General features: G+C 48.0%; 1 protein-coding gene across 7 annotated transcripts in view; it reads right to left on the bottom strand.

The window, feature by feature from the left end:
- Window positions 1-20961, bottom strand: part of RANBP10 (RAN binding protein 10) — an 86391-nt gene that overhangs the window by 48719 nt on the left and 16711 nt on the right. The window contains exon 1 of one of the 7 annotated variants that reach the window (XM_055297588.2): window positions 15050-16263. The exons of 5 other annotated variants lie outside the window; for them this stretch is intronic. The gene's annotated coding sequence lies outside the window, so the exon portion shown is untranslated. Of the gene's footprint in view, window positions 1-7213; window positions 11346-15049; window positions 16264-20961 lie in introns of those variants that run through there. One more of the 7 variants, XM_055297586.2, reaches the window with a different exon arrangement.

Raw genomic sequence — 20961 nt, 5'->3', positions numbered from 1 at the left:
GGCTTCAATTTCAGAGGAAAGTGTCATGAATTCATGGCTTCCAGTCCTTTGGCATTCTGGCTGTAGCTAAGGCACAGAATCTATTCCTAAGATGTGCCTAACGTATCTCAATCCTAGGTAGTGCTTTACAGAGCAATGCACGGTTGTTCCATAGGGACAACACAGTCTGCACCAAAGACCAGGACATGGTAAAGCCATGTTGGATCTATATAGGATCATCAATCAAGACTGCTCAAACAGAGCTTGTTCTCTGGGTCTCAAAATTCATTACCTTCCCTGCATACATTCACGTTGGCCTCCCAAACCACACAAAGCTGGGAGTAGTGATGTGTGAGGCCCCCAGATACCACCTCACTCCTCCCACTCTTTGAAGAGTGGGGCTTATTCTCCTCGAACTCTGACTCAGCCGTGATCTCATTGGAGTATGCAACCTGGGCTCCTGTGGGGCTGCTCCCTGTGTCATTGACACCTGGAGGTACAATGGCACCCAAATGTAGGTGTCAGCTTCCTCTGGCTGCTCTCCCCTTAGACAATCCACTCAGATTCTCAAGTTGAGGCAGAGGCTCCCAAGCCATCTACTAATAAATACCATCTTACCTTTGCACTTGGGACTTTTTAAGTTAATGCTGGAATGAGTTAAGACTCTGGCGGACTACTGGGAAGGGATGATTGTATTTTGCAATGTGAGAAAGACATGAAATTTCGGGGCCAGGGTACAATGATATGGTTTCGATGTTTGTCCTCTCCAAATCTCACGTAGACATGTAATCCCCAATGCTGGAGGTGGGGCCTGGTGGCAGGTGTTAAGATCATGGGGATAGATCCCTCATGAATGTCTTGGGGCAGTCCTCACAGTAATGAACGAGTTCTTGCTCTATGTTCCTGTGAGATCTGGTTGTTTAAAAGAGTATGGCACCTCCCCCCAACTTGTTCCCGTTGTTGCCATGTGACATGCTGGCTCCTAGTCACCATCCACTATGACTGTAAGCTTCCCGAGGCCTTTGCCGGCACCATGCTTCCTGTAAAGCCTGTAGAACTGTGAGCCAATTAAACCTCTTTTCTTTATAAATTACCCTGTCTCAGGTATTTCTTTATAGTAATGTAAAAAAGGCTAATACACTGCCCCTGCCAGTCCTTTATTGGCAGTAAATGCCCTTTTGCCTTTCTCTGGGTTGCTGCACCACTATATTTGGGGGAGCAGCCTCTACTACCAAAATAAAGGATCAGGCAGGGAGGGAAGGCTCTGACTTACTCACTTGCCTCTGAAATCAGCTATCCCAATCATGCTGGGCAGGAACCAGGAAAGGATACAACCCAACATACGGCCCTGACAACTTGGCCTACACGGCTTAGGGAAAAAGGTAGAGAAGGGAAAGGAGCAAAGCAAAAGGAACAGCACTTCAAAGATGGAGTTTCATGGTTCGGAACTTGTCTTCTGCTTTGTTTTAAGCAGCATTTGAGACAGAGTTGGATCCTTAAAGGTCAAAGACATGAACCAATATAGCTTGTAGCTGGACAGGACTGCTCAGTCATTCCCAGAAACACACAAACTGCCTGCCACCTCCTGCCAGAGGGGCTAGCTTCAAGGACCATCAGGAGCAGAAGCTGTCTTAGCCTGCTGGCAGAATTCCCATTAGATTAAAACTTGCACATTTTTCCAGAAAATCTGCAGCCCAAATAATCAGCTTCCTAACTTTACATGGCAGAGGCTGCCAAAAGTCAGTCTCCATTCCTTCAGTACCTCAGCTGACCAAGCAGCAAACGACCCCAGCTGCCCTGCAGTCAGCAGTCCAACAGGCACAAGTGCAACACAGTCAGGGCTTTCCCTGATTTAGACAACAGCCACTCACCATGCCCTGTTCAGACGGGCCTGGGGCTATGCCCAACACCACATGTCATCCCATCCCCAGCACATAGGCTTCCTGACACTAGGTAAGGGTTTATGTTTGGAGCACATGTGCAAAGGGGGAGGTCAAAGGTCACTCAAGAAGAGTTATGCTTGGTCGCTGCAACAAGGCTCTGGTTCCACAACATTCTATGGGAATGGGGAATCACTAAAGCACCTGTGCTCAAAACACAACTTGCTTAGGCCTCCCCATAGGAGAAGCCTCTCCCTTCTCCAGCAGCTAGCCCTAAACACCTTCCTACAGACTCTGCTCCACAGGTAAGATGGTGTTTATTAGTGGATGGCTCGGGAACCTCTGTACAAACCCCTGCCTCAACTTGAGAATCTGAGTGGACTGTCTAAGGGGAGAGCAGCCAGAGGAAGCTGACACCCACATTTGGGCACCATTCCACCTCCAGGTGTCAATGACACAGGGAGCAGCCCCACAGGAGCCCAGGTTGCATATTCCAATGAGGTCACAGCTGAGTCAGGGTTCAAGGAGAATAAGCCCCCACTCTTCAAGTACTGGGTGACATTAAGTCTTTTCCAAAAGCATGGTGTTTTAAAGCTACCAAAAGATGCACTCTTCTACCTTCCAGAAACTCTTCATAAACTTGAAGACTATCATCCAACAATCTGAGAGAAACAAAGCAGACCCTGTGACTATACTAAAAAACACTGAATTGTACACTGTAAACGGTGACTTGTATAGCATGTTAAATTACATGTCAGTAACACTCAAGAAAGTAGGAATAAAAGGAAACTACCTTAACACAACAAAGGTCATATATGAAAAACCTGGCTGGGTGCAGTGGCTCACACCTGTAATTCCAACATTTTGGGAGGCCGAGGCGGGTGGATCACTTGAGGTCTCGAGTTCGAGACCAGACTGGCCAACATGGTGAAACACGTCTCTACTAAAAATACAATTAGCAGGGTGTGGTGGCACATGCCTGTAATCCCAGCTACCAGGGAACTGAGGCAGGAGAATCGCTTGAACCCTGGAGGCCGAGGTTGCAGTGAGCCAAGATCAGGCCACTGCACTCCAGCCTGGGTGACAAAGAGAGACTCCGCCTCAAAAAATAAATTTAGAAAAACCCCACAGCTAACATCATACTCAATGGTGGAAGACTGAAAGCCTTTCATCTAAGATGCCTGCTTTCACCACTTCTATTCAAGACAGTATTGGGAGTTCTAGATGATGTAATTAGACAAGAAAAAGGAATGAAAGTCATCCAAATTGGAAAGGAAAACTATCTCTGTTCACAGATGACACGTTACCATACGTAGAAAACCTTGCCAGGTGCAGTGGCTCATGCCTGTAATCCCAGAATTTTGGGAGGCTGAAGCAGGAGGATCGCTTGAGCCCAGGAGTTTGAGACCAGCCTGGGCAACATGGTGATATCCTGTCTCTACAAAAAATTAGGTGGGCATGGTGAAGTGCACCTGTAATTCCAGCTGCTTAGAAGACTGAGGTGGGAAGATCACCTGAGCCCAGGAGATCAAGACTGCAGTAAGCAAGATTGTGCCACTGGGTGAGAGTGAGACCCCGTCTAAAAAAAAAAAAAAACTGGAAAGGAAAGGGAGACCCTAAAGATTGCACAAAACAAAAAACTTGCTGGGCACGCCTGTAATCCCAGCTCTTTGGGAGGCCCAGGCGAACGGATCACAACGGCAGGAGATCGAGACCATCCTGGCTAACATGGTGAAACCTCGTCTCCACTAAAAATAAAAAAGTTAGCCAGGCGTAGTGGTGGGCGCCTGTAGTCCCAGCTACTTGGGAGGCTGAGGCAGGAGAATGGCATGAACCCGGGAGGCGGAGCTTGCATGAGCCGAGATCACACCACTGCACTCCAGCCTGAGCAACAGAGCAAGACTCCATCTCAAAAAAAAAAAAAAATTATAATTGGCCAGGTGCAGGGCTGGGTGCGGTAGCTCACGCCTGTAATCCCAGCACTTTGGGAGGCCGAGGTCGGCGGATCACCTGAGGTCAGGAGGTTCAAGACCAGCCTGACCAACATGGTGAAAACCAATCTCTAATAAAATATAAAAAAATTAGCCGGGTGTGGTGGAACACGGCTGTAAACCCAGCTACTTGGGAGGGTGAGGCAGAAGAATTGCTTAAACCTGGGAGACAGAGGTTGCTTTGAGCTGAGATCAGGCCGCTGCACTCCAGCCTGGGCAACAGACACAGACTCCATCTCCAAAAAAAAAAAAAAGAATTGGCCAGGTGCGGTGGCTCATGCCTGTAATCCCAGCACTTTGGGAGCTAAGACAGGCAGATCACCTGAGGTTAGGAGTTCAAGATCAGCCTGGCCAATGTGGTGAAACCCTGTCTCTGTTAAAAATACAAAAATTAGCCGGGCATGGTGGTGGGCGCCTGTAATCCCAGCTACTCGGGAGGCCAAGGCAGGAGAATCACGTGAACCTGAGAGCAGAAGTGGCAATGAGCCAAGATCAAGCCACTGCACTCCAGCCTGGGTGACAGAGCAAGACCTTGTCTCAAAAAAAAAAAAAAAAAGTAAAAAAAAAGAAAAAGAAAAAAAAAAAGAACTAGTAAGTTACCCTATTTCTCACTTTTCAGTTGTGTTGCTACACACTAACAATGAACAATCAAAAAAAAATTGAGAAAACAATTCCATTTCCAATAGCATCAAAAGAATAAAATACTTAAGCTGGGCACGGTGGCTCACGCCTGTAATCCTAGCACTTTGGGAGGCTGAGGCAGGTGGATCATGAGGTCAGGAGTTCAAGACCAGCCTGACCAACATGGTGAAAACCCATCTCTACTAAAAATCCAAAAATTAGCTGGGCGTGGTGGCGCATGCCTGTAATCCCAGCTATTCAGGAGGCTGAGGCAGGAGAATTGCTGGAACCCGGGAGGTGGAAGTTGCAGTGAGCCCAGATGGCAGCATTGCACTCTAGCCTGGGGTACAAGAGCAAAACTCCATCTCCCGCCCAAAAAAAAGAAAACAAATACTTAAAAGTAAATAAAGTTGGCTGGGCGCGGTGGCTCACGCCTATAATCCCAGCACTTTGGGAGGCTGAGGTGGGCGGATCACGAGATCAGGAGATTGAGACCATCCTGGCTAACATGGTGAAACCCCATCTCTACTAAAAATACAAAAATTTAGCCGGGCGTGGTGGCGGGGGCCTGTAGTCCCAACTACGGGGGAGGCTGAGGCAGGAGAACGGCGTGAACCCAGGAGGCTGAGCTTGCAGTGAGCTGAGATCACGCCACTGCACCCCAGCCTGGGCAACAAAGCAAGACTCAGTCTCAAAAAAAAAAAAAAAAAAAAAAGTAAAAAAACTTAACCAAGGAGGCTAAAGACACTAAAAACTATAAAATGCTGATGAAGGAAATTACAGACACAAATAAATGGAAAGACATCCTCTGTTCACTGATTAGAAGACTCACTATTGTTAAGATGTCAATACTACCCAAAGTGATATACAGATTCAAGGCCATCCCTATCAAAATCCCAATGATGTTTTTCACAGAAATAGAAAAATCCATATGGAATCTCAAGAGACAGAAACAGTCAAAACAATCTTCAAAAAGAACAAAGTTGGAGGGCTTACACTTTCTGATTTCAAAACTTACTACAAAGCTACAATAATCAAATCAGTTTAAGACTCGCATAAAGATAGACGTACAGTCCAAGGAATAGAACAGAGATCCCAGAAATAAACCCTCACGTGTATAGTCAACTGATTTCAACAAAGATGCCAAGACCATTAGATGGGGAAATGACAGTTTTTTCAACAAATAATGCTGGGACATCTGGATAATCACAAACAAAAGAATAAAGTTTAGCCAGGTGCGGTGGCTCACACCTGTAATCCCAGCACTTTGGGAGGCCAAGGTGGGTGGATCACCTGAGGTTGGGAGTTCAAGACCAGCCTGATCTATGTGGAGAAACCCTGTCTCTACTAAAAATACAAAATTAGCCAGGCATAGTGGCGCATGCCTGTAATCACAGCTACTTGAGACGCTGAAGCAGGAGAATTGCTTGAACCCAGGAGGCGGAGGTTGCAGTTAAGCCAAGATCGCACCACTGCACTCCAGCCCGGGCACCAACAGCGAAACTCTGTCTAAAATAAAAAAAGAAGAAGAAAGTTCTTCGCTTACATTACACCATATACAAAAATCAACTCAAAATGGATCAAAGACCTAATCATAAGAGCTAAAACTTCAACTCTCAGGAAAAGACATAGAAAGCAAGCTTCATGACATTGCATTTGGCAATAATTTCTTGGACAAAAGCACAGGCAACAAGAGAAAACATAGATAAAGTAAACTTTATCAAACTTTAAAACTTTTAGGTAGGAATGGTGGTGTGCACCTGTATTTCCAGCAATGTGGGAGGCTGAGGCAGGAGGATCGCTTGAGCCCAGGAGTTTGGGACTAGCCTGGGCAACACAGCAAAACCCCATCTCTAAAAAATGATAGGGGCAAAGGCCTTGAGTAGATATTTCCCTAAAGAAGGTGTACACGTGGCCAGCAAGTACCTGAAAAGATGCTCACCATCACTATCGTTATGGAAATGCAAATCAAAACTACAGTGAGGCCGAGCACAGTGGCTCATGCCTGTAATTCTAGCACTTTGGGAGGCCGAGGCAGATGGGATTGCTTGAGCTCAGGAGTTCAAGACCAGCCTGAGCAACATGGCAAAACTCCATCTCTACAAAAAATATAAAAATCAGCTGGGTGGCCGGGCGCGGTGGCTCACGCTTGTAATCCCAGCACTTTGGGAGGCCGAGGCGGGCGGATCACGAGGTCAGGAGATCGAGACCACGGTGAAACCCCGTCTCTACTAAAAATACAAAAAAATTAGCCGGGCGTGGTGGCGGGCGCCTGTAGTCCCAGCTACTCGGAGAGGCTGAGGCAGGAGAATGGCATGAACCCGGGAGGCGGAGCTTGCAGTGAGCCGAGATCGCGCCACTGCATTCCAGCCTGGGCGACAGAGCGAGACTCCGTCTCAAAAAAAAAAAAAAAAAATCAGCTGGGCATGGTGGTGCTTGTCTGTAGTCTCAGCTACTTGAGGGGCTGAGATGGGAGCACAGCTTGAGGCCCAGGAAGTCGAGGCTGCAGTGCCTTGCGCCACTGCACTCCAGAGCCTGGATGACAAAGTGAGACACTGTCTCAAAAGAAAAATAAAATAAAAATAGTCTGGGTGCAGTGGCTCATGCCTGTAATCCCACCACTTTGGGAGGCCACGGAGGGCTGATTGTTTGAGACCAGGAGTTCGAGATCAGCCTGGGCAAAATGGTGAAACCCTGTCTCCACCAAAAATACAAAAATTAACCAGACATGGTAGTGCATACCTGTAGTCCCAGCTACTCAGGAGGCCGAGGTGGGAGGATGGCTTGAGCCTGGGGTGGGTGGAGGTTGCAGTGAGCTGAGATGGCACTACTGCACTCCAGCCTGGGTGACAGAGCCAGACCTTGTCTCAAAGAAAAAAAAACACAAAACACAGCGAGATACCACTTTGTACCCTTTGAGCTGCCAAGAATGAGACAAAAAAAAGAAGGAAAGGGCATAACAAAAACCTCAAACTCATTCTTTTGTACACATACTGCAGTATCTTTGCATCTATGGAACAGGAAGAATCCCCATAGGGGGCCACTGATACTACCTTTCCTCTATTGATCTCTGGAGGCACTTGAATATGGCTGAGTTATTAGGAGCTCTTGGGTCCTTGCTAACATTAATTCAGTAAAAACAGGTGTGATAAATTTCTTTTCACAGAGGTTCTTCCAGTCATTCATGTCATCAACAAAAATGCCCTGTACCCAGTATGGTGCTGGGGACATAAGAGTGGGGGCCTGGGCTCAATCCTTGCCCTCCAACAGTTCTAATGTCAAGTCAGGGCAAGCCAGAGAGTCAAGGTGTGCTGACTCAAAGTGGGGAATTCCCTCAGGAAGTGAAGGCTGAGCCACGGCCTGGTAAAGTAGATGACAGGAGAAAGAGGATCATGGTCCACGCAGAAATAGCAGAATATGGGCCGGGCACGGTGGCTCACGCCAGTAATCCCAGCACTTTGGGAGGCCGAGACAGGTGGATCACGAGGTCAAGAGATCGAGACTATCCTGGCCAACATAATGAAACCCCATCTCTACTAAAAATACAAAAATTAGCTGGGCGTGGTGGCGGGTGCCTGTAGTCCCAGCTACTCGGGAGGCTGAGGCAGGAGAATCGCTTGAACCCAGGAGACGGAGAATGCAGTGAACCGAGATTGCGCCACTGCACTCCAGCCTGGCAACAAAGCGAGACTCCGTCTCAAAAAACAAACAAACAAAAAAAACACAGCAGAATGTGAAAAGGCATAGAGGCAAGAAAGCAGCCACATGGTCAGGGAACTAACAGAAGTTCAGTGTGACTGGGTTACAGTCTGGGCAGACCCAGAAAGACAGACAGCTGGATCAGGAAATGGGCTGTGCCTGCACAGCCTGCATGCCAGCTTAAGGAGTCTGAACTTCATGAGAGGTAAATGGGAAGCCACAGAAGGGGCTAAGCTGGGGATGGTGGCTTCAGCCTATAATCCCAGCTACTTGGGAGGCCAAGGCGGGAAGATCAATGGAAGCCAGGAGTGCAAGACCAGCCTAGACAACATAACAAGACCACTTCTGTCTCTAAAAAAAAGAAAGGGCACAGCTGATCAAACAGCTGATATTTGAAAAATGGACTGAAGAACCAAAACTGGACACTTCCAGAGTCATTTCCATGGAAGATGACAAGGGCGGGACAGAAGCAGTGAGATGATGTGGAGACAGGCAAGTGCTCTTTACAACACAGTTAATTTATTGCGTGGGGGAGGGGCTACAGAAGCCTAAGACACTGCCTAGCACAACCAGGTACCAAGGAAAGGTCAATTCTCTGAGACCCACTTGGAAATACTGGAGCCAAAGTACTCAGCCAGAGTTAGCAGCAGCCATTCTCCAGCTGTGCTCTCTAAGCCTGGCATTGATGCCATGCACACACATCTCAGAACATAGCTCCAAGGAGCAAATACAGTTGACAATCCCACACTCCAATCTCACCTCCGCCACTGAGTTCAACACATGCCCACTGGCATGTCCCATGTGCTCTCAGAGCCTGCTTTATCAGCTATTACCTTGAGGCTGGAGAGCCCCCAGTGTAGCCATTCAACAGGATCAGACAAAGGAGCACCTGGGCGCAGTGCCTGGGGCTGAAGGTGGATGACGGGACAACCCCACTTTGTCCATTCATTCATACACTGGAGGATCTTCCAGCATCAGGATCTGGTAAGGAAATGAGGCCATTCTGGAAGGCCTGGATCTTAGAACATCTAAAACAAACGCCTGTTTACTTGAGATTACCAAGGAGAAACGAGGTGAATATTTGCTTCCTTGTTGGTAATGGGCCAGGCTATACTAGAAACACTCACAGATACAGCCTGCCTAGGTCAGCCTGGGAGGGAGGGCAGCAACAAGGGCTTTTACTCCCGGAGCAGGTGACTGGAATAGATAGAGCAGCTTAGCTCCCAGCACTTCTCTACCAGGGCCTTCTTTTCTAACTGCAGGATATATTTAAAGGGCTGGGGAGAGGGAATTATTTACGCTACGACACAAGTGAAAGTAAGGTAAAGCCATCTGATTTACTCCTTTCTTCTAAATGGCAGCAAAGTGGAGAAAAAATATCATGCCAGAGGTGAGACAGGAAGCACAGAGAGGCAACAGACAAGCTCTTCGTGGCAGTGAGGCCATGACTAGGCCTGTAACTTCAGTTCCTACCCTTGCCTGCCAAAACCACAATGCAAGGTGGAGATATGAGAACAGCTGTTCTGCCCTATCTAGCTCAAGGGAGAAGAGGGCAGCAAATATGCACTGCTTGGGCCAAGTGGAGTCGAGATCCACCAGAACACCAGATAGAGAAGAAGCAACCGCACCTGGAAGCAGGCAGCAAAGGCCCACAGCTGTCCACACTCACGAGTCCACCCAGAAGCTCCCACCATCCACTGCAACTGGCAGGGAGTCCATGCTGCCACCTGTGCAAGGGGGGGTCCACCCAGTCCTGCCACCCGAGCAAGTCTGCTGAAATCCTGCAGTCATGTGGAGAGCTGCAAGCACAGTCCAGTCCTCTTGGATTCCCTTTTCTCTTTGCTTTTCCAGATTTTCTACAACTAACACAAATTACTTTTTACAATTTTTAAATTTTAATTTCTATTTTTATTTTTTATTTGAGACAGGGTCTCACTCTGTCTCCCAAGCTGGAGTGCAGTGGTGAGATCTTGCTCACTGCAACCTCTGCCTCCCAGGCTCAAGCCATCCTCCCACCTTAGCCCCCTGAATAGCTGGGACCATAGGTGAGTGCCACCACACCTGGGTAGTTCAGAGATGGGGATATGCCCTGTTGCCTAGGCTAGTCTTGAACCCCTGAGCTCAAGCAATCAGCCTGCCTCGGCCTCCCAAAATGCTTGGATTACAAGTGTGAGCCACCGCACCCAGCCAATTATTTTATTATATATTTTATTTTATTATTTTTTTTAGAGACGAAGTCTTGCTCTGTCACCCAGGCTGGAGTGCAGTGCCCCGATCTTGGCTCACTGCAACCTCTGCCTCCCAGGTTCAGGCAATTCTCCTGCCTCAACTTCCCAAGTAGCTGGGACTACAACGTGTGCGCTACCACACCCAACTAATTTTTGTATTTTTCAGTAGAGATAGGGTTTCACTATATGTTGGCCAGGCTGGTCAACTCCTGACCTCATGTAATCCGCCCAGCTTGGCTTCCCAAAGTGCTGGGATTACAGGCATAAGCCACCGTGCTGGGCCAAAAATCACTTTTAAGAGCCATCTCTTAAAAGCCACTTTTAAGAGTAATGGCTACATACTGCAAAGGTTTTTGGCTCTCGCTCATCAGACTCTCTCTGGATCACCCCAGGACATTTCAGTGATGGCAGACACATTAGGGAATGTGGCTTTCACAGTCAGCTCCTTGGTCCACCTAGCACCCCAAGTCTTGACAGAAGGGCAGAGGCTGCATCACAACAGTACAGCTTCAGAAACAGTCAAAATCCTTGCTGAGCAGAGGCACTGTGGCTCCGGCTCATATGGCACCTAGTATGTCCCAAGCTGGGCACAGAGCACACACGCAGGAGACCCTGCTGCAGTGAGACAGACTTAGCACAGCTCCAACTGACTAGAGTTTCTTCTGCGACCCAGGCAGGCCTGGTGGTGGACAGAGGACAGAAGTTTAGAAACCAGGGCCACCTGACTCTCACACCTCCCAAATATGTATAAGGCTACAGGAAGGAGACGACCCCTTTACTGTACTCTACCACCCAGTCCTGATAGCAAGTTTGAGAACCTTGCACAGAGAACCCCTTTGGCAACAAGTCTGACTTCCCCTCCTGCCTCCTGAAGGGTTCTGAGGTGACAAGAACACTTCACAGCAGGGCTCCAAACACGACACCCTTGACTCTGAAAGGCTGGTCACAGACACTCCGGCCTAATTCAAGACTGTGGATCTTAGATTTCTTTTTTTTTGAGACGGAGTCTCGCTCTGTCGCCCAGGCTGGAGTGCAGTGGCGCAATCTCGGCTCACTGCAAGCTCCACCTCCCGGGTTCACGCCATTCTCCTGCCTCAGCCTCTCTGAGTAGCTGGGACTACAGACGCCCGCCACCACGCCCAGCTAATTTTTTGTATTTTTAGTAGAGATGGGGTTTCACCGTGGTCTCGATCTCCTGACCTCGTGATCCACCCGCCTCAGCCTCCCAAAGTGCTGGGATTACAAGCGTGAGCCACCGCGCCCGGCCAGATTTCAACCCACATATCAGGTTCCTTATTAGAAGAGGAAAGGTTAAACCAAAGGCTCCTAAGCAACTTCCCAGCTTTGACCTAGAGACTTCAATTCTTCACAGAAAAATGTCTGTGCACATTGTAAATGTGCAGTGCCCAGATACAAACCCAAGATGAGGAAGATCCTGGAACAGCAATCAAAAAGCCACTAAGAAGACATCAGGCTGGGTGCGGTGGCTCACACCTATAATCCCAGCACTTTGGGAGGCCAAGGCAGGCAGATCACAAGGTCAGGAGTTCAAGACCAGCCTAGCCAAGATGGTAAAACCCCATCTCTACTAAAAATACAAAAAAATTAGCTGGGCATGCTGGCGGGCGTCTATAATCCCAGCTACTCGGGAGACTGAGGCAGAGAAGTGTTTGAACCTGGAAGGTGGAGGTTGCAGTGAGCCGAGACTGCGCCATTGCACTCCAGCCTGGGTGACAGAGACTCCGTCTCAAAAAAAAAAAAAAAGAAGACATCAAAGGAAAAGAAAGTTATAGAGCAATATAGAGGAATATAGATGCAAAAATCCTCAACAGAATAGTAGCAGACCAAATCCAACAGTATATTAAAAGGATTATATACCACAACCAAATGGGATTTATCCCAGAAAGGCAAGGGTGGTTCAACACAAGAAAATCAGGCAGAGGCTGGGAGAGGTGGCTCACGCTTGTAATCCCAGTATTTTGGGAGCCCAAGGCGGGTGGATCACTTGAGGTCAGGAGTTTGAAACCAACCTGACCAACATGGTGAAACTCCGTCTCTACTAAAAATACAAAATTAGGCCGGGCCTGGTGGCTCACACCTGTAATCCCAGCACTTTGGGAGGCCAAGGCAGGAGGATCACCCGAGGTCGGGAGTTCGAGACCAGCCTGACCAACATGGAGAAACCCCGTCTCTACTAAAAATACAAAATTAGCCGGGCGTGGTGGCCCATGCCTCTAATCCCAGCTACTCCGGAGGCTGAGGCAGGAGAATCACTTGGACCTGGGAGGCAAAGGTTGTGGTGAGCCGAGATCAAGCCATTGCACTCCAGCCTGAGCCACAAGAGTGAAACTCTGTCCCCCAAAAACAAAATTAACCTGGCATGGTAGTGTATGCCTATAATCCCAGCTACTCAGGAGGCTGAGGCAGAATTGCTTGAACCCGGGAGGCGGAGGTTGCAGTAAGCCAAGACTGCACCATTGCACTCCAGCCTGGGTGACAAGAGCGAAACTCCGTCTTAAAAAAAAAAAAAGAAAAGAAAAGAAAAGAAAATGATCTAAATATAAGAGGTAAGGCCCTGGGCCAAAAATCTGGCACTGGCCCAGTAGCACTTAAAAAAAAAAAAAATAGGCTGGGCGCAGTGGCTCACGCCTATAATCTCAGCACTTTGGGAGGCCGAGGCGGGCAGATCACCTGAGGTCAGAAGTTTGAGACCAACCTGGCCAACATGGTGAAACCCCATCTCTACTAAAAATACAAAAAAAGTAGCCAGGCGTGGTGGCAGGTGCCTGTAATCCTAGCTACTTGGGAGGCTGAAGCAGGAGAATCATTGGAACTCTGGAAGAGGAGGTTGCAGTGAGCTGAGATCGTGCCACTGCATTCCATCCTGGGCAACAGAGCAAGACTCGGTCTCAAAAATAAAAAAGAAAGAGAAGAGAAGAGAAGAGAAGAGAAGAGAAGAGAAGAGAAGAGAAGAGAAGAGAAAGAAGAAAAGAAAGAAAGAAAGAAAGAAAGAAAGAAAGAAAGAAAGAAAGAAAGAAAGAAAAAGAAAGAGAGAGAGAGAGAGAAGGGAGGGAGGGAAGGAAGGGAAAAAATAAAATAAAAAGGAAAGAGCCAAAACCATAAAATCCTTAGAAGAAAGCGTAAGGGTAAATCTTCATGACCTTCGATTTCACAGTGGATTTAGAGATGATACAAAAAGGATGAAGAAGAAGAAAAATACATGAATTGGACTTAATTAATATTAAAACTTTTGTGCATCAAAAGACGTCATCGGGGCTCATGCCTATAATCCCAGCACTTTGAGATGCTGAGGCAGGCGGACCACTTGAGGTCAGGTGTTCGAGACCAGCCTGGTCGACATGGCAAAACCCCGTCTCCACTAAAAATACAAAAATTAGCCAGGTATGGTGGTCCATGCCTGTAATTCCAGCTACTCAGGAGGCTGAGGCAGGAGAATCGCTTGAACTTGGGAGGCGAAGGTTGCAGTGAGCCGAGATCATGCCACTGCACTCCTGCCTAGGAAACAGAGTGAGTGAGACTCCATCTCAAAAAAAAAAAAAAGGCCGGGCATGGTGGCTCATGCCTGTAATCCCAACACTTTGGGAAGCCAAGGCGGGTGGATCACAAGGTCAGGAGATTGAGACCATCCTGGCTAAAACAGTGAAACCCTGTCTCACTAAAAATACAAAAAATTAGCCGAGCATGGTGGCGGGCGCCTGTAGTCCCAGCTACTTGGGAGGCTGAGGCAGGAGAATGGCGTTAACCCGGGAGGCGGAGCTTGCAGTGAGCAGAGATTGCACCACTGCACTCCAGCCTGGGCAACAGAGTGAGACTCCATCTCAAAAATAATAATAATAATTAAAAAAAAAAAAAAAAGACATCATCAAGAGGCCAGGCATGGTAGCTCACACCTGTAATACCAGTGCTTTGGGAGGCTGTGGAGGCAGGAGGCCTGCTTGAGCCCAGGAGTTCAAGACCAGCCTAGGCAACATGGCAAGACCCCATCTCTACAAAAAATTTAAAAATTGGCCAGTCATGGTGGCATGCACCTGTAGTCCCAGCTACTTGGGATGCTGAGGTGGAAGGATCGCTTGAGCCCAGGAGGTTAAGTCTGCAGTGAGCCAAGATTGCACCACTGCATTCCAGCCTGTGCGACAGAGCAAAAACCCATCTGAAAAAAATAAAAATAAAAATAAAAAATAAGAGAGTGAAAAGACAATCTACGGCATAGGAAAAAGTATTTGCAAATCATAGATCTGATAAGGGTTTAATATCAAAAATAAGTAAAGAATTCCTATAACTCAACAACAAAAAGACAAACAACCCAAATAGGCAAAGGACTTGAACAGACATTTCTCCAAAGAATCTATACAGATAGCCACATACAATAAGCACATAACAAGATCCTCAACATCACTAGTCATTAGGAAATGCAAATCAAAACCACAATGAATTACCACTTCATACCTAGAATAGCTATAATTTAAAAGTTCCAGGTCAAGTACGGTGGCTCACGCCTGAAATTTCAGCACTTTGGGAGGCCGAGGCGGGCAGATCAGTTAAGGTCAGGAGTTTGAGGACAGCCTGGCCAACAAGGTGAAACCCGTCTCTACTAAAAATACAAAAATCAGCCAGGCGTAGTGGTACACACCTGTTATTCCAGCTACTCAGGAGGTTGAGACATGAGAATCACTTGAACCAGGGAGGTGGTGGTTGAAGTGAGCCCAGATCAAGCCATTGCATTCCAGCCTGGGGGATAGAGCTAGACTCCATCTCAAAAACAAAAACAACAACAAAAAAATAGAATAAATGGGCCAGGCATGGTGGCTCACACCTGTAATTCCAGCACTTTGGGAGGCCAAGGCAGGCAGACTACTTGAGGTCAGGACTTTGAGACCAGCCTGGCCAACATGGTGACACCCTGTCTCTACTAAAAATACAAATATTAGCCAGGCGTGGTGGCACATGCCTGTGATCTCAGCTACTCAGGAAGCTGAGGTGGGAGAATCACTTGAACCCGGGAGGCAAAAGTTCCAATGAGCTGAGATAGCGCCAGTGCACTCTAGCCTGGGTGACAGAGTGAGACTCCATCTGAATCAATCAATCAAAGTTCCAGCTACTTAAGAGGCTGAAGCAAGAGGATTGCTTGAGCTCAGGAGTTCAAGACCAGACTAGGCAAGACAGCAAGGCTTTAAAAAATAAAAAAAATGGAGAAAGAAATAAAATAAATGTTGGCAAGGATGTAGAGAAATTGGAGCCTTCACACACTGCTGGTAGGGATGTAAAATGGTGCAACCACTATGGAAAAGTTCGGTAGTTACCCAAAAAAGTTAAACAAAAATTATCATATGACCCAGCAATATCATTCTTAGGTGAACACCCAAAAGAACTGAAAATAGGAACTCAAACACTCTGTACACCAATGTTCGCTGCACCATTATTCACAATAACCAAAAGGTGAAAGCAACCTAAGCGTCCATCAACAGAAGAATGGATAAACAAAATGTGATGTATATATAAGTACAACAGAATATTATTCAGCCATAAAAAGGAATGAAGTTCTAGGCTGGGTATGGTGGCACATGCCTGTAATCCCAGCACGTTGGGAGCCGGAGGCAAGAGGATCACTTGAGGCCGGGTGTCAAGACCAGCCTGGGTAGGCCGGGCGCGGCGGCTCACGCTTGTAATCCCAGCACTTTGGGAGGCCGAGGCAGGTGGATCACGAGGTCAGGAGATCGAGACCACGGTGAAACCCCGTCTCTACTAAAAATACAAAAAAATTAGCCGGGCATGGTGGCGGGCGCCTGTAGTCCCAGCTACTCGGAGAGGCTGAGGCAGGAGAATGGTGTGAACCCGGGAGGCGGAGCTTGCAGTGAGCCGAGATCGCGCCACTGCTCTCCAGCCTGGGCAACACAGCGAGACTCCGTCTAAAAAAAAAAAAAAAAAAAAAGATCAGCCTGGGTAACATAGCGAGATTCTGTCTGTCTCTAGAAAACAAAAAAAATTTTTTTTTTTTTTTTTAATTTTTTTGAGACGGAGTCTCGCCTGTTGCCCAGGCTGGAGTGCAGTGGTGCGATCTCAGCTCACTGCAACCTCCACCTCCCGGGTTCAAGTGATTCTCCTGCTTCAGTCTCCCTAGTAGCTGGGACTACAGGCACGTGCCAACACACTCAGCTAATTTTTGTATTTTTAGTAGAGATGGGGTTTCACCATGTTGTCCAGGATGGTCTTGATCTCTTGACCTCATGATCCACCCACCTCAGCCTCCCAAAGTGCTGGGATTACAGGCGTGAGCCACCACGCCTGGCCTCTACAAATTTTTTTTTTTTTTTCGAGACGGAGTCTCACTCTGTCGCCCAGGCTGGAGTGCAGTGGCACGATCTCCACTCACTGCAAGCTCTGCCTCCCGGGTTCACACCATACTCCTGCCTCAGCCTCCCGAGTAGCTGGGACTACAGGCACACACCACCATGCCCGGCTAATTTTTGTATTTTTAGTAGAGATGGCGTTTCACCGTGTTAGCCAGGATGGTCTCGATCTTCTGACCTCGTGATCCGCCTGCCTCCGCCTCCCAAAGTGCTGGGATTACAGGCATGAGCCACCACGCCCGGCCTACGAATTTTTTTTTTTTTTTGAGACGGAGTCTCGCTCTGTTGCCCAGGCTGGAGTACAATGGCGTGATCTTGGCTCACTGCAACCTCCGACTCCCGGGTTCAAGCAATTCTCCTGCCTCAGCCTCCTGAGTAGCTGAGATGACAGGCACACGCCACCACACCGGCTAATTTTTGGATTTTCAGTAGAGACGGGGTTTCACCATGTTGGTCAGGCTGGTCTCAAAGTCCTGACCTTGTGATCCACCCATCTTGGCCTCCCAAAGTGCTGGGATTACAGGCGTGAGCCACTGCGCCGGGCTCAAATTTTTTTTTTTTTTTTTTTTTTTGAAACAGAGTCTCACTCTGTCGCCCAAGCTGGAGTGCAGTGGCGCTATCTCGGCTCACTGCAAGCTCCAACTCCTGGGTTCATGCCATTATCCTGCCTCAGCCTTCTGAGTAGCTAGGATTACAGGCGCCAGCCACCATGCCCAGCTAATTTTTTGTTGTATTTTTTTAGTAGAGATGGGGTTTCACCATGTTAGCCAGGATGGTCTCGATCTCCTGACCTTGTGATCCACCCACCTCAGCCTCCCAAAGTGCTGGGATTACAGCGTGAGCCACCGTGCCTGGCCCTTTTTTTTGTACTTTTAGTAAAGACAGTGTTTCACCATATAACCAGGATGGTCTTAATCTCCTGACCTCGTGATCTGCCTGCCTTGGCCTCCCAAAGTGCTGGGATTACAGGCATGAGCCACTGCACCTGGCCCCCAAATTTTTTTTTTAATTAGCCAGGCAGGCCGGGCACAGTGGCTCACACCTATAATTCCAGCACTTTGGGAGGCCGAGACAGGCAGATCACTTGAGGTCAGGAGTTCGAGACCAGCCTGGGCAACATGGTGAAACTCCATCTCTACTGAAAATACAAAAATTAGCCAGGTATGGTGGCACACACCTGTAGTCCCAGCTACTTGGGAGACTGAGGCAGGGGAATAGCTTGAACCCCAGGAGGTGGAGGTTGCAGTGAGCCAAGATTACACCACTGCACTCCAGCCTGGGCAACAGAGTGAGACTCCGTCTCAAAAGAGGAAAAAAAAAATATTATCCAGGCAGGCCGGGCACAGTGGCTCACGCCTATAATCCCTGCACTTTGGGAGGCCGAGGTGGGCAGATTACTTGAGGTCAAGAATTCAAGACCAGTTTGGCCAATATGGTGAAATGCCATCTCTACTAAAAATACAAAATTTAGCCAGGTGTGGTGGTGCACGCCTGTAGTCTCAGCTAGTCCGGAGACTGAGGCAGGGGAATAGCTTGAACCTGGGAGGTAGAGGTTGCAGTGAGCCAAGATCGTGCCACTGCACTCCCGCCTGGGCACCAGAATAAGACTCCAACTCAAAAAAAAAAAAATAAAGTACCCAGGCATGGTGGCATATGCCTGCAGTCCTAGCTACTCAGGAGGCTGAGGCTAGAGGATTTCTTGAGCCTAGGAGCTCAAGGATACAGTGAGCCATGATTGTGCCACTGCACTCCAGTCTGGGCAACAGAACAAGACCATGTTTCTTTTTTTTTTTTTTTTTTTTTGAGATGGAGTCTCACTCTGTTGCCTAGGCTGGAGTGCAATGGCACCATCTCGGCTTGCTGCAACCTCCATCTCCCAGATTCAAGTGATTCTCCTGCCTCAGCCTCCCAAGTAGCTGGGATTACAGGTGCACACCACCACGCCTGGCTAATTTTTTGTATTTTCAGTAGAGACAGGGTTTCACCATGTTGGTCAGGCTGGTCTCAAACTCATGACCTCAGGTGATCCACCCATCTCAGTCTCCCAAAGTGCTGGGATTCCAGGCGTGAGCCACCATGCCCAGCCAACCATATCTCTTAAAAACAACTAAATAAATAAAGAAGAAGAAATGGGCCAGGCGCAGTGGCTCACACCTGTAATCCCAGCACTTTGGGAGGCCAAGACAGGCGGATCACGAGGTCAGGAGTTCAAGATCAATCTGGCCAACATGGCGAAACCCCATCGCTACTAAAAATACAAAAATTGCTGGGCATGGTGGCACACACCTGTAATCCCAGCTACTTGGGAGGCTGAGGCAGGAGAATCGCTGAACCCGAGAGGCAGAGGTTGCAGTGAGCTGAGATCGCACCACTGCACTCTAGCCTGGGTGACAGAATGAGGCTCCATCTCAAATAAAAAAAAAAAAAAGAAGAAGAAGAAATGAAGTTATGAAACATGCCACAACACAGATAAACCTTGAAAACATAATTCTATGTGAAATGGGTCAGACACAAAAGGACCAATATTGTAGGATTCCCCTTACATGAACTATCAAGAATAAGCAAATTCATAGAAACAGAAAGTAGATCAGAGGTTAACAGGGACTAGGAGGAGGGAGAAATGGAGAGTTACTGCTTAATGGGTACAGAGTTTCTGTTTGGGGTGATAGAAAAGTTCTAGAAATAGACAGTGATGTGGTGATGGTTGCACAACATTGTGGATGCAATTAATACCACTGAATTATACACTGAAAATGGATAAAATGGCATCTTTTATGTTACATATATTTTACCACACACACATACACGGAGACACCAAGAACACCCCTATGGCCCTACAAACCAGCAAGGACCGCATCTGGCTTTTCCCGATGAGACAAGGGAGGCCCCGGCACAGAGCACAATGGGCAGCGTAAGAATATTCTGGCCTCACATTGGGGCCAGAAGTCCTGCACTTAGCCCATAGCAAACGACAAGAGTGAAGAAGGATCCAACTGTTTTTGCTTTTACCAATTTTTTATTTTTTTATTTTTTGAGATGGAGCCTCAACCTGTTGCCCAGGCTGGAGTGCAGTGGCACAGTCTCAGCTCACTGCAACCTCCACCTCCCAGATTCAAGCAATTCTCCTGCCTTAGCCTCCTGAGTTGCTGGGATTACATGCACTCGCCACCACGTCTGGCTAATTTTTGTATTTTTAGTAGAGACGGGGTCTCATCATGTTGACCAGGCTGGTCTCAAACTCTTGACCTCATGATCCACCCACCTCAGCCTCCCAAAGTGCTGTGATTACAGGCATGAGCCACAGAGCCTGGCCAGTTTTACCAATTTCTTTCTTTTTTTTCTTTTTTGAGACGGAGTCTCGCTCTGTCGCCCAGGCTGGAGTGCATTGGCGCGATCTCGGCTCCCTGCAACCTCTGCCTCCCGGGTTCAAGCGATTCTCCTGCCTCAGCCTCCCAAGTAGCTGGGACTGTAGGCATGTGCGACCACGCCTGGCTAACTTTTTGTATTTTTAGTAGAGACAGCGTTTCACCATGTTAGCCAGGCTGGTGTTGATCTCCTGACCTCTTGATCCACCCGCCTCAGCCTCCCAAAGTGCTGGGATTACAGGTGTGAGCCACTACGCCCGGCTCAGTTTTACCAATGTCTTTTTAGAGGGAAGGTATATTTCATGGGCTGGCAAGACTATGGGCACTTTTAAGAACTGCTGCATAAGATACAGGAGCCAATGAGGCTTGAACGTTTTAAATTTAAGCTCCATCAGCAGGATGTCCCTACACTCACAGGGCTCTGGTAGGAAGTGATGAAAAGGAGAGAAGAGACAGGGTCTTCAGCCTCAGGGCTGAGATGGCTGTTGGAGGCTGCAGGAAGGTACCAGCTCTGCAGCCCACCCTCAGGTGAAAAGGCTAGTCCCCAGTACCCCCAACCCTAGACCTCCCAGGGGCTCCAGGAATTTCACCGGACAGGTTTATCTTGACATCTAATACCTTAGCCACAGTTCAGCAGGCTGGCAATCTTGTTGCTATCAGAACCTGCCCCAGAGAAGAAATCAACAGCCTCTACAACAAAGGGGAACTCTGGGACCTCAGTTACAAAAGGATCCTTGGAAGATGGTTCAGGAAAAACAACAACTGATATTTAGGTCTGAAATGAGAGCTAATATTCAGTGCTAGGAATTTTATTTCATAGTCTAATCAGC

This window comes from Symphalangus syndactylus, chromosome 11 (assembly GCF_028878055.3).
Source record: "Symphalangus syndactylus isolate Jambi chromosome 11, NHGRI_mSymSyn1-v2.1_pri, whole genome shotgun sequence".
Lineage (NCBI taxonomy): Eukaryota > Metazoa > Chordata > Mammalia > Primates > Hylobatidae > Symphalangus > Symphalangus syndactylus.
This window is presented reverse-complemented; position numbering and strand designations above follow the sequence as displayed.